Source organism: Bubalus bubalis, chromosome X (genome assembly GCF_019923935.1).
Source record: "Bubalus bubalis isolate 160015118507 breed Murrah chromosome X, NDDB_SH_1, whole genome shotgun sequence".
Classification (NCBI taxonomy): domain Eukaryota; kingdom Metazoa; phylum Chordata; class Mammalia; order Artiodactyla; family Bovidae; genus Bubalus; species Bubalus bubalis.
In genome coordinates this window covers 29,163,774-29,175,870 of record NC_059181.1, presented here as the reverse complement: position 1 = coordinate 29,175,870, position 12,097 = coordinate 29,163,774, and the positions used below count along the sequence as shown (strand labels likewise).

The 12,097-nt window shown below is 38.8% G+C and overlaps 2 protein-coding genes across 4 annotated transcripts in view; both read right to left on the bottom strand.

The window, feature by feature from the left end:
* LOC112582139 (melanoma-associated antigen B2) overlaps nt 1-180 on the bottom strand; it is a 119,099-nt gene extending 118,919 nt beyond the window's left edge. Inside the window, exon 1 of one of the 2 annotated variants that reach the window (XM_045164574.1) lies at nt 126-180. The gene's annotated coding sequence lies outside the window, so the exon portion shown is untranslated. The remainder of the gene's footprint in view (nt 1-125) is intronic. The other variant, XM_045164572.1, reaches the window with a different exon arrangement.
* Nucleotides 1-4,213, bottom strand: part of LOC112582243 (melanoma-associated antigen B3) — a 48,364-nt gene extending 44,151 nt beyond the window's left edge. For both annotated transcript variants that reach the window (XM_025276639.3, XM_044937069.2), the window contains exon 1: nt 3,789-4,213. The gene's annotated coding sequence lies outside the window, so the exon portion shown is untranslated. The remainder of the gene's footprint in view (nt 1-3,788) is intronic.
* Nucleotides 4,214-12,097: the final 7,884 nt, after the last annotated feature.

The following is a 12,097-nucleotide window of genomic DNA, read 5'->3' as shown; positions in this document are numbered from 1 at the left end:
TTACATGTACAATAATGAATTTAGAACATGCTCTAACAGCATAAAAATAAACTCAAAATGGATCAAAGACTGAAATATAAAGCTAGACACTATAAAACTCTCAGAGAAAAACCTAGGCAGAACACTGTTTGACATAAGTTGCAGCAGTATTTTTTTCTTTTAGTAAAAGGGCTTTTGATCCACCTCCTGGAGTAATGAAAATAAAAAGAAAAACAAACAGGTGACCTTTAATTGAAGTCAAAAGCTTCCACACAGCAAAAGAAACCAAAAACAAAAAGACAACTCACAGAATGAGAGGAAATATTTGCAAACAAAGCAAACAAAAGCGGAATAATCTCCAAAATATATAAATAGCTCATGCACCTCTGTGTCAAATAAACAATCCCATAAAAAAAATACCTGTGGTGGATTCATTTTGATATTTGGCAAAACTAATACAGTTATGTAAAGTTTAAAAATAAAATAAAATTTAAAAAAAAAGATAGAAAAAAAAAAGAAAAAAGAAAAAAAAAATAAAACCAAAAAAAAAAAAAAAAAAGGCAGAGTGTATAAACAAACATTCCTTCAAAGAAGACATACAGATGACCAAAAACATATGAAAAGATGCTCAACATCACTAAGTATCAGAGAAATGCAAATGATAAGTACAATGAGGTATCACCTCACACCAGCCAGAATGGTCATCATCCCCAAATCTGCAAACAACAAATGATAGAGTGTGGAAAAAAGGGAACACTCGTGCACTCTCAGTGGGAATGCAAATTGACACAGTCACTATGGAGAACGTTATGGAAGTTCCATGAAAAAACTAAAAATAGAGTTACCATATGATCCAGCAATCCCACTCCTGGCACATATCCAGAGAAAGCTATGATTCATAAATACACATGCACCCAATCTTCATTATAACACTATTTACATTAGCCAAGACATGGAAGTAACTTAAATGTCCATCTACAGAGAATGAATAATGCAGATGTGGTACAATGGAATATTACTCAGCCATAAAAAGAAATAATGCAATGTTCAGCAACATGGATGGACCTAGGGAATGTCATACTAAGTAAGACACAGAAACACAAATATCATATGACAACACTCATATGTGGAATCCAATTTTTAAAAATGACACAAATGAACTTATTTACAACATAGAAAGAGACTTTTGGATACCCATTGGAGAAATGTTGAGGGAGGGATACATTAGGAGCTTGAGATAAACATATACAACTGTCGTGTTGGACTCTTTGTGACTCCATGGACTGTAGTCCAACAGGCTCCTCTGTCCATGGAATTTCCAGGCCAGAATACTGGAGTGAGTTTCCATTTCCTACTCTAGGGGATCTTCCCGATCAGGGGACCGAACGTGCTTCTCTTGTGTCTCCTCCATTGGCAGGTGGATTCTTTACCATTGCACCACCCGGGAAGTCCACATACACAACAATATATACTAGAGATATCCAAAAAGGACCTACTGTATAGCAGAGAGAACTCTACTCAATATTCTGTAATAAACTGTATGAGAAAAGAATCTGAAAATGAAGGAATACATGTGTATGTATAACTGAGTCACTTTGTTATACACCTGAAACTAACACAACACTGTAAATCACTTATACTCCAGGAAAATAAGACAAAAAAATAATACCACCATAATATTCAGCAATCCCACTCCCGGGAATATATCCAGAGAAAATCATAATTCGAAACAGGTACAGCACCCAATGTTCATTGCAGCATTATTTACAATACCTATGACATGGAAGCAACCTAAATGTCCATCAACAGAGGAGTAGATAAAGACGTGGTCTGTAAATACAAAGGAGTATTACTCAGCCATAACAAAGAATGAAAGAATGCCATCTGCAGCAACATGGGTGTACCTAGGGATTATAACACTAAGCGAATTAAGTCAGACAAAGACAAATATATCCCTCATATGTGCAATCTAATTTTAAAAAATGATAAAATGAACTTATTTACAAAACAGAAAGACAGATGATGAAAACAAACTTATGGTTACTAAAGGGGAAACGCAGTGAGGGAGGGAGAAATCAGCAGCTTGGGATGAACATACACACACCATTATATATGAAATAGATAACCAACAAGGACCTCCTACATAGCACAGGAAACTCTAATCAATATTCTGTGATAACCTATATGAAAAAAGAAACTGAAAATTAATGAATGTACATATATGTATAACTGAATCACGTTGCCATATACCTGAAATTAACACAATATTGTAAATCAACTGTACTCCAATAACATTTGAAAAATAGACTACCTGGGCATATATCTGAAGAAAACCATAATTCGAGTAGGTACAAGCACACCCATGGTCACTGCAGCACTGTTTACAATAGCCAAGACATGGAAACTACCTACAGGTCCATGAATAAAAATGTGATACGTAAATACAATGGAATCATACTCAGCCATAAAAAAGAATGAAATAATGTCATTTGCAGCACCGGATGGACTTAAGAGATTTTCATAATGAATGAAGTAAGTCAGACAAAGACAAATACCATATTATATCACTCAAAGGTACTACCTAATTTTAAAAAATGACACAAATGTACTTATTTAAAATACAGAAACAGACTCTCACATTCTGAAAACAGACTTATGATTACTAAAGGGGAAACATGGGGGATGGATACATTAGAAATTGGGATGAATATACACAAACCAGCAATATATAAAATAGATAGCTGAAAAGGACCTCCTATATAGCATAGGCAACTCTACTCAATATTCTATAATAACCTGTAGGGAAAGAATCTGGAAAAGATTGAATATATATGTAACTGAATCACTTTGTTGTGCACCTGAAACACAAGATTGTAAATCAATAAATCTCCAGTAAAAGTATTCTTTTAAAAAAGGATATCCATCTGTAACAATACCTACAGGCAATCACCTTCAGTTCAGTTCAGTCACTCAGTCGTGTCCGACTCTTTGCGATCCCATGAACTGCAGTACACCAGGCCTCCCTGTCCATCACCAACTGCCGGAGTCCACCCAAACCCATGTCCTTTGAGTCGGTGATGCCATCCAATCATCTCATCCTCTGTCCCCTTCTCCTCCTGCCCTCTATCTTTCCCAGCATCAGGGTCTTTTCAAATGAGTCAGCTCTTCGCATCAGGTGGCCAAAAGCATGAGTAAAAAACTCCATCACCTCCATAAAGCAAGGTTTCCAGTCCAGGAGCAAGGCGTTTATCTCCCGATTCAGAGGACCCTCATTAATAACAGGTTTAATAAAATTTTGTCACAGTCATCCAATAGCCAACTTCCTATTAGCCAATCCCAACACATATAACAGTCAGACATAGTTAAACATAGGCAAATAAATCCAAAGACCTGGGACCTTAACATAGTGTTCGGGGCTCTAACCCAATTGTTGAATACCTCAGCAGCTCTAACCTCTTGCATTGTCCCCTCAGGAGGGTCCCTAACCAACCCCTCATCCTAGCCTCTGGATTTTATCCAGATGGAAGAAACTCCACTAGGCGGGACCCTAACCCACAGTGTTGTTGTCATTGTTCAGTTGCTCAGGTGTGTCTGACTCTTTGCCACCCCATAGACTATAACATGCCAGGCTTCCCTGTCCTTCACTATCTCCTGGTGTTTGCTCAAACTCATTTCCATTGAGTCGGTGATGCCATCCAACAGTCCAGTCCTCTCTAACCTATAGTCCTGATGAGATTATTAGACTACAGGCACATTCTAACTACATATAGCACATTTAGCTATAGGAACATTATAATGAGGTTACTCACCCCAAAGATACATGATCCAGGAGCTATTCCTTTTCTTAAAAGTGAAAGGAGCCAAAAAAGCCCAGGGAGCCCAGAGTGCCATGGTAGGAAACAGGAACCTGAGAGCCTACTTTCTAGACAAACTCAGTCGAGGTGGCTACCCAGGGTTGGTGTTGAGAACCAACAGGGGCTAAGTGCATCAAGCAGATGGTCACAAGTCCTAAATTTCAACTAGGCTGCCCAAACTCACTGAACATGGGCTCACTGACAGATGTGCACAGAAGCCAATACTTATGGCAAGAGCCTTAGAGAAAAGAGCTTTACTGCAAGGCCGACCAAAGCAGGAGGCAAGGTATCAAATCTCTCTTCAATCCAGCAGCCTGGGTGAAATCTAAGGGGTCACGGGAATTTCTAACTTGGAAGCTAATTGGCTAGTTTTAAATTAGTCCATCAGCTACTCAGGTTACAGGAAGCCAGGCTTTCCTTATTGAAGGACTTCTCATTTTGCAATGGCCCTTGGGGCAACATTTGTATTCTCTGAGTTCCCCAGATTGACGATCTTGGCTCCGGGGTCATCCTGAGGTCATGGGTTCCTTCTTGGACACTTATAGTTCTTTCTTTGTAAAATGACTCAAGGTGTGATTAATCAACAATCTCTTTGAGGAGGCAAAAGCAGTTTAAGCTGGTCAATTGTTTCACATGCGGTTTCATAGCCTCCTGAACTCCAGCACATTAACCAAACTCCAAGACAAAGAAAATCACAGTGAATTAAAATGTTGCCTAGCGAGGACAATCTTGTAACAGTCACACCAGAGGATGTAACATAGAATGTGCTTGAGGTTGAATCTTTCCCAGTTGGGAACAACTCAAAGTTCTTAGAATTTTTGTCATTGACCGGTATCTTCCCTCCTAGCTACCCTTTCATCTAAATAACCAATATTTCCACGTATTTAAGTACCAGCAAAAAAATCTAGAACTTGCCTAGAATTTGCCCAATTACACACAAGATAAAAATAATTGAGTACCTTCTTAATGGAAACGTCTCTGGCTCCCTCAACCCAGGGTAAATGTCACCAGTGCAGGAGTGTCTGGACTCTCTGAGGCCCTCCATCTGAGAATCTGGCCATGCCCACCACACCCACTGTCTCTCTAGCCCACGAGACAACTTCACTTAATATGACTTCTCACTGAAGGCTCCGCATTTTCCTAAGGCTCCAAACCTAGACATTGTATTAAAAACCAGAGACATCATTTTGCCGACAAAGGTACCTATATCTATGGTTTTTCCAGTAGTCATGTACAAATGTGAGAGTTGGCCTATAAAGAAAGCTGCATCGAAGAATTGATGCTTTCTGACTGTGGTCTTGGAGAAGACTCTTGAGAGTCCCTTGGACAGCAAGGAGATCAAGCCAGTCCATCCTCAAGGAATCAACCCTGAATATTCATTGGAAGGACTGATGCTGAAGTCGAAGCTCCAATACTTTGGCCACCTGATGCAAAGAGCCAACTCATTGGAAAAGACCCTGATGCTAGGAAAGAAAGATTTGGGGTAGGAGGAGAAGGGGGCAGCAGAGGACAAGATGGTTCAACGGCATCACTGACAATGCACTTGAGTTTCAGAAAACTCTGGGAGATAGTGAAGGGCAGGGAGGCCTGGTGAGCTGCAGTCCATGGGGTCACAAAGAGTGGGACATGACTTAATGACTGAACAACAACAAGGCTCCAAACTGCCTCACCGCAGGCCATTTACACTTGCTTTCAACTCCAACTGCCTGCCCTCCTTACCCCTGCTTTTGATTTGGTCTTTCAGCATTCCCCACCTTTTTGGCACCAGGGACTGGTTTTGTAGAAGACAGTTTTTCCACAGACTTGGAATGGGGGATGGTTTTGGGATACTTCAAGCACATTACATTTATTGTGAATTTTATTTCTAATCTAAATGCTGCTGCTGATCTCACAGGATGTGCTGGTTGGAGGCCTGAAGTTTTGAGAACCCTGCTTTTAGTCATAGAGAGTATCTCACCATCTTTTCATATAATAGTACCTACTAGACTCTAAAATTCAATTGACAGGGGCTAGATCTTGTTTTGGAGGTTGCTGTTGTTCCAGTTTTTTAAAAAGCATCCACAGTACTAGTAAGCCTACCAAAAAGCTCATTCTCAGAACTTCCCTGTTGGTCCAGTGTTTAAGACTCCCTGCTCCCAATTCAGGGGGCATGGGTGGGTTCGATCCCTGGTTGGGGATGGTCCAGCATGCTTCACAGCCAAAAGAAAAAAAAAAGAGCTCCTTCTCAAATAATAGTTGGGAAATCAACAAGAGAATAAGCATGCGGCCTCATCCATTAGAATTTATCTTACATTCCTAAATAATATAAGCAAATACAAGCATATAACTTTAATTTTTAGAAGAAAAAGCACAAGAAGGAGTTAGGTAAACCAAAAATTAACAATCTTTTCCTTATTTATACTCTTTATTTCAGCCTTTATTGATTAAATATAAAGTGCCTACTGTACACTTTGCATTATGCTCAGACTGCTGCTGCTGCTGCTAAGTCGCTTCAGTCGTGTCTGACTCTGTGCGACCCCATAAACGGCAGCCTACCAGGCTCCGCCATCCCTGGGATTCTCCAGGCAAGAACACTGGAGTGGGTTGCTATTTCCTTCTCCAATGCATAAAAGTGAAAAGTGAAAGTGAAGTTGCTCAGTCATGTCCGACTCTTAGCGACCCCATGGACTGCAGCCTACCAGGCTCCTCCACCCATGGGATTTTCCAGGCAAGAGTACTGGAGTGGGGTGCCATTGCGTTCTCCGATGCGCAGACTACAACCCCAAATAAGACCAAATATCTGCTCTTTTTTTAAAAAAGACACTTTATTGAGATATGATTATCATATACAAAAGCTGTACTCATTTAATGAATACAACTCGATGTTTGGAAATAAATATACACTTCTGAACCACCGCTACAATCTATGCCATAAACATGTCCATTACCTCCAAAAGTTTCCTCCTATACTCTTTATTGATTTACTCATTTATTTTTGTGGCGGTAAGGAGGAGCAAGGACAATTAACAATCCTTTTAGCAAAACTTTAAGTATCCAATATGGAATTGTTAAGTATAGGCTCTATGCTACACATTACATTTCTAGAAATTATTCATCTTGTATAACTGAAAATCTGTGTCCTTTGACAATCACTTCCACATTACGCCTCCTCCAAGGCCCTGGCAATCACCATCCTACCCTGCTTCTATCAGTTTGCCTGTTTTAGATTCCTCATTTAAGTGGTATCATGTATTTGTCATTCTGTGTCTGGCTTATTTCACTTAGCACAATGTCTTCTAGGTCATCTCTGTTATTGCAAATGAAAAAGTTTCCTTCTTTTTAAGGTTGAATAATACTCCATTATGGGCTTCCCAGTTAGCTCAGTGGTAAATAATCCACCTGCCAATGCAGGACACACAGGATACTCAGGTTCGATCCCTGGATTGGGAAGATCCCCTGGAGGAGGAAATAGCAACCCACTCTAGTATTCTTGCCTGGAAAATCCCATGGTCAGAGGAACTTGGCAGGCTACATACCATGGGGTCGAAAAAGAGTCAGACACAACTGAGTGACTGAGGACACACACACACAACACTCCATTATATATATATATATATATATATATATATATATCTCATATATTTATCCATTCATTCATCAAAGGACATTTAGGCTGTTTCCCTGTATTGGTTATTGTGAATAATGTTGCAACAAATATGGGAATGCTGATATCTCTTGGAGAGTCTAATTTTAACTCCTTTGGATAGATACCCAGAAGTGGATTTGCTGAATCATATCATAATTCGATTTTTAATTTTTTGAGAAACCTCAATACTGTTTTCCACAGTGGTTTCATCCATTGACATTCTCATTAACAGCATAAAAGAGTTCTGTTTTCTAAATGGTTGCACTTACTCAGCTTACTCTCTACTGGAGAGAGAGCAAAACAATCAACTTGTCAAATTATTGTTGTGGCAAAAACATTTAACATCAAATCTACTCTCAAAATTTTAGGCACACAATACAGTACTGTTAAATACAGGCACAATGGTGCACAGCAGATTTCTGGAATTTATTCAATGAATAACTGAAACATTATATCAAGTGAAAAGCAACTGCCCATTTCTCCCTCCCGTGGCCCCTCTGTGTTTCAATGTGTTTAAAAACTTTAGATACCTCATATAAGTGAAACCATGCAGCATTTGTCCTTCTGAGACTGGCTTATTTCATTTAGAATAATGTCCCTGTGGTTTCTCCATGTTGTCCCATATAACAACATTTCTTTCCTTTTTAAGGTGAAATTATATCCCATTGTCTGCATCTACCACATGTTCTTTATCCATTTATCTGTTGGTAGATTTTGGGGCGTTACCAAATCTTGGCTATTGTAAATAATGGTGCAAAGAACACAGGAGTGAAGATGTCTCTTTGAGATACTGACTTCACTTCCTTTGGATGTACAATTGACCCTTGAACCATGTGGAGTTTAGAAGTACCAGCACCCAGGCAGTCAAAATCCCTGTATAATTTTGACTCTGCCCAAACTTAACTAATAATAACCTACTGTTGACTGGAAGCCTTAATGATAAGCAGTCAATGCATATTTTGTATGCTATAAGTATTTTCTACTGTATTCTTATGATAAAGTAAGCTAGAGAAAAAATGTTATTAAGAAAATTATAAGAGAAAATATATTCACAGTACTGTATTTATCAACATTGTAAATTTACAGCATCCATTTATAAGAAAAATTGGCTGTAAGTACTGACATCTATAGTGTCTTGTATGACACAAAAGACTATACATATGAGACACTAAATATCAAACATGAAAAAAATAATATGAAAAGAAATTCATATTTATTTACAGGTATAATGATTCAAGCTTTGATAATGAAGCAGCAATATGACTGCTTTATAGTAGCCTAGTGTAATTGATAGGATTGCTTCATGGTAGCGGAGCATATACCGTAATGAATGAATAGCTAAAAATTTTTATAGCATACACTATTTTGGTAATACTTATAATACAGTACTGAAAACATTGTTACTTTAAGAGAAAATACTTACCTGTGATGACAGGCTGATAGGCAGTTTATCCATTGACAAGAGAGAGGTGGGACAGTGTGCAATAATACAATTCTTTGAAACTAAAGTTATAAAACAATAATAAAGTGAAACATTATTAATTTTATATTAAATATCACTCACCTTCTGCCTATGCAATGGTAGGCTATCCATTTCAATACAAGTCTTGCACGCAAATTCTTCATGATGAATACTTAGCTGGTGGTGATGATGAAGATGATGACACAGAAACATCTCATACAGTCCTTGCCTACAGTTATGAGCTCTTAGCAAAAGACAGTCACACACATACTCAACAGATAAGATTATTATCGGTATGGCACAATGATTATTTACTACTCATTGACTGGAAGTGGATAATCACGAAGGTCTTCATTCCTGACACCTTCTTGCTGAGTAGGCTGAAGAGCAGGAGGAAGAGGAGGGGTTGACCTTGATGAGTGGCAGAGATGGAAGAGCGGAGGAGGTGGAAGGGGAGGCAGAGGAAGCAGGCACACTCAGTGTACCTTTATGGAAATACATTGTAATTTCTGTCTGAAGATTTTGCTTTTTCATTTCTCTAAAAACGTTTCTGTGTGTTATCAGTCCTCCTTCCACCATTTGCTTTCATTTCAGTGCCTTTATCATAGAAGGGTCCATGCCATACAAGAGTCAAAGCAGTCTTGAGTACTCAGAATGCTTCTGCCAGATTGTCTAATGTCAATTTGTTTTCTGGCACTGCTTCTTCTACATCTTGTTCCTCATCATCCAGATCTGGTTCGGAACCATTCATCTCCATCCAGTCGTATTTTGTTAATTCCACTGCTGTAGTGTCTGTTAGCTCTTGGGTTTTTCCAAGATCTGTATTTTGGGACTCTGCACCCTCTCCCACCCTTTCATGTCATGTCCACAGTCTCTTTCATGATTTCCTTAACTGACTCTGTCACAAATCCTGTGAAGGTATGCAAAACATCTGGACAGTTTTCTTCAGCAGGAATTTATTGTTTGGGCTTTCATGGGCTTTTGTGTGTGTGTGCGTGCATGTGACAACAATTGCATCTTCAGTTGTGTAATCCTTCCAGACTTCATGATGTTCTATCAGGGTTCTCTTCCATAGTATTGGCAATCATTTTCATAGAGTACCGTGTGTAATGACCCTTAATGGTCCCTTTGACCCTCTGATCTATAGGCTGACTTAGAGATGTTGTGTTTTGGGGAAAGGAGACACTTTGATGCCTTCAGTGTTGAACTCATGGGGTTCTGGGTGGCCAAAGCATTGTCCAGTATCAAAAGAATTTTAAAAGGCAGTCAATAACCCCCAAGGTACTTCCTGAATTCAGGGATGAAGCACTGATGACACCAATCCCCACAAAAGTTCCTGCTGTCCGGCCTTCTTCTTGTACAACCAGAAGACTGACAGATGGTGTTTATCATTTTCCTTGAAGGCTCAGGGTTAGCAGCCCTAAAGTTTAGGGGAGTCCTGATGATTTGCACAAAAACCTTACAGCATTTGCACAAAATCATAGAATTAGCCTCTTTCTGTCTCAAATCTTGGAGTTCACTTCCCTTCCTTACCAAGGCATGTACTTTGTGGCAAATCCCCCAGAATAGGGCACGTTCATCTGCATTAAAACCTGTCCTGACATATCTGTTTTCTCCTCAGTGATTTTCTTTTTAAATTTCTTGGAGTACAGTTGACTTACAATGTTGTATAAATTTCAGGTGTACTACAAAGTGATTCAGTTATACCTATATATATATATATCCATTATTTTAAAGAATCATTTGTCATATAAGTTACCACAGAATATTGCGTTTCCTGCTCTATAGAATAGATACTTCTTGGCCATCTACCTTATATACAGTATGTGTATATGTTCATCTCAAGCTTCTGATTTATTGCTCCCTGCCCCATTTGCTCTTTGGTAACCATAAGTTCATTTTTTATACCTGTTCAATCTGTTTCTATTTTTTAAATAAGTTCCTTTGTATCATTTTTAAAAATTATATTCCACATATGAGTGATATTTGTCTTTGTCTGACTTCACTTAATATGAAAATCTCAAGGATGTCCATTGTCTCTACTTTTACTCAACATGATTTTAGAAGCCCTACCTGTGGCAATCAGAGTAGAGAAGATATAAAAGGAATCCAAGTTGAAAAAGAAGTAAAACGCACTGTTTGCAGATGACATGATACTATCACATCATGACAAATAGATGGGGAAGCGATGGAAACAGTGAGAGACTTTATTTTTTTTTTTGGCCTCCAAAATCACTGAAGATGGTGACTGCAGCCATGAAATTAAAAGATACTTGCTCCGTGGAAGAAAAGCTTTGATCAACCTAGACAGCCACAGGACTGAAAAGGTCAGTTTTCATTCCAAATCCCAAAGAAGGCAATGCCAAAGAATGCTCAAACGACTGCACAACTGCACTCATCTCACATGCTAGTAAAGTAATGCTCAAAATTCTCCAAGCCAGGCTTCAACAATACAGGAACCATGAACTTCCAGATGTTCAATCTGGTTTTAGAAAAGGCAGAGGAATCAGAGATCAAATTGCCAACATCCATTGGATTATCAAAAAAGCAAGAGAGTTCCAGAAAAACATCTATTTCTGCTTTATTGACTATGCCAAAGCCTTTGACTGTGTGAATCACCACAAACTGTGGAAAATTCTTAAAGAGATGAGAATACCAGACCACCTGACCTGCCTCTTAAGAAATCTGTATGCAGGTCAGGAAGCAACAGTTAGAACTGGACATGGAACAACAGACTGGTTCCAAATAGGGAAAGGAGTATGTCATCTTGGAATGGTGGCAACCATGACTGCAGACCCAAAGTGTGGTACACAACAAGTAATTCAACTTTTTTATATAATGTCATGACTTCTGTTTCTTGAGAGCACTTCCAGCACCACTAGCAGCACTTCATATGAGTTCAACGGTGTTATTCAGGGTTACGGTCTGGTACTAAACACAATGGGAAATACCTGAGAACCACTGGTGATCACTTTTTTTGAGATCACAGTTTACTACAGAAACTGCTCATCAGAGATGAATAGTGCTATTCATGGTCCATAAGTGTGTGTGTGTGTGTCTGTGTTTGTGTGCACAACTTTTGATAAATTTAACCTTTTCATATTTGTGTAAATTTTATGGAATGTGTATGGCTTTTTGATAATAGCTCTCCCAACAGGTATGAGGTGATATGTTATT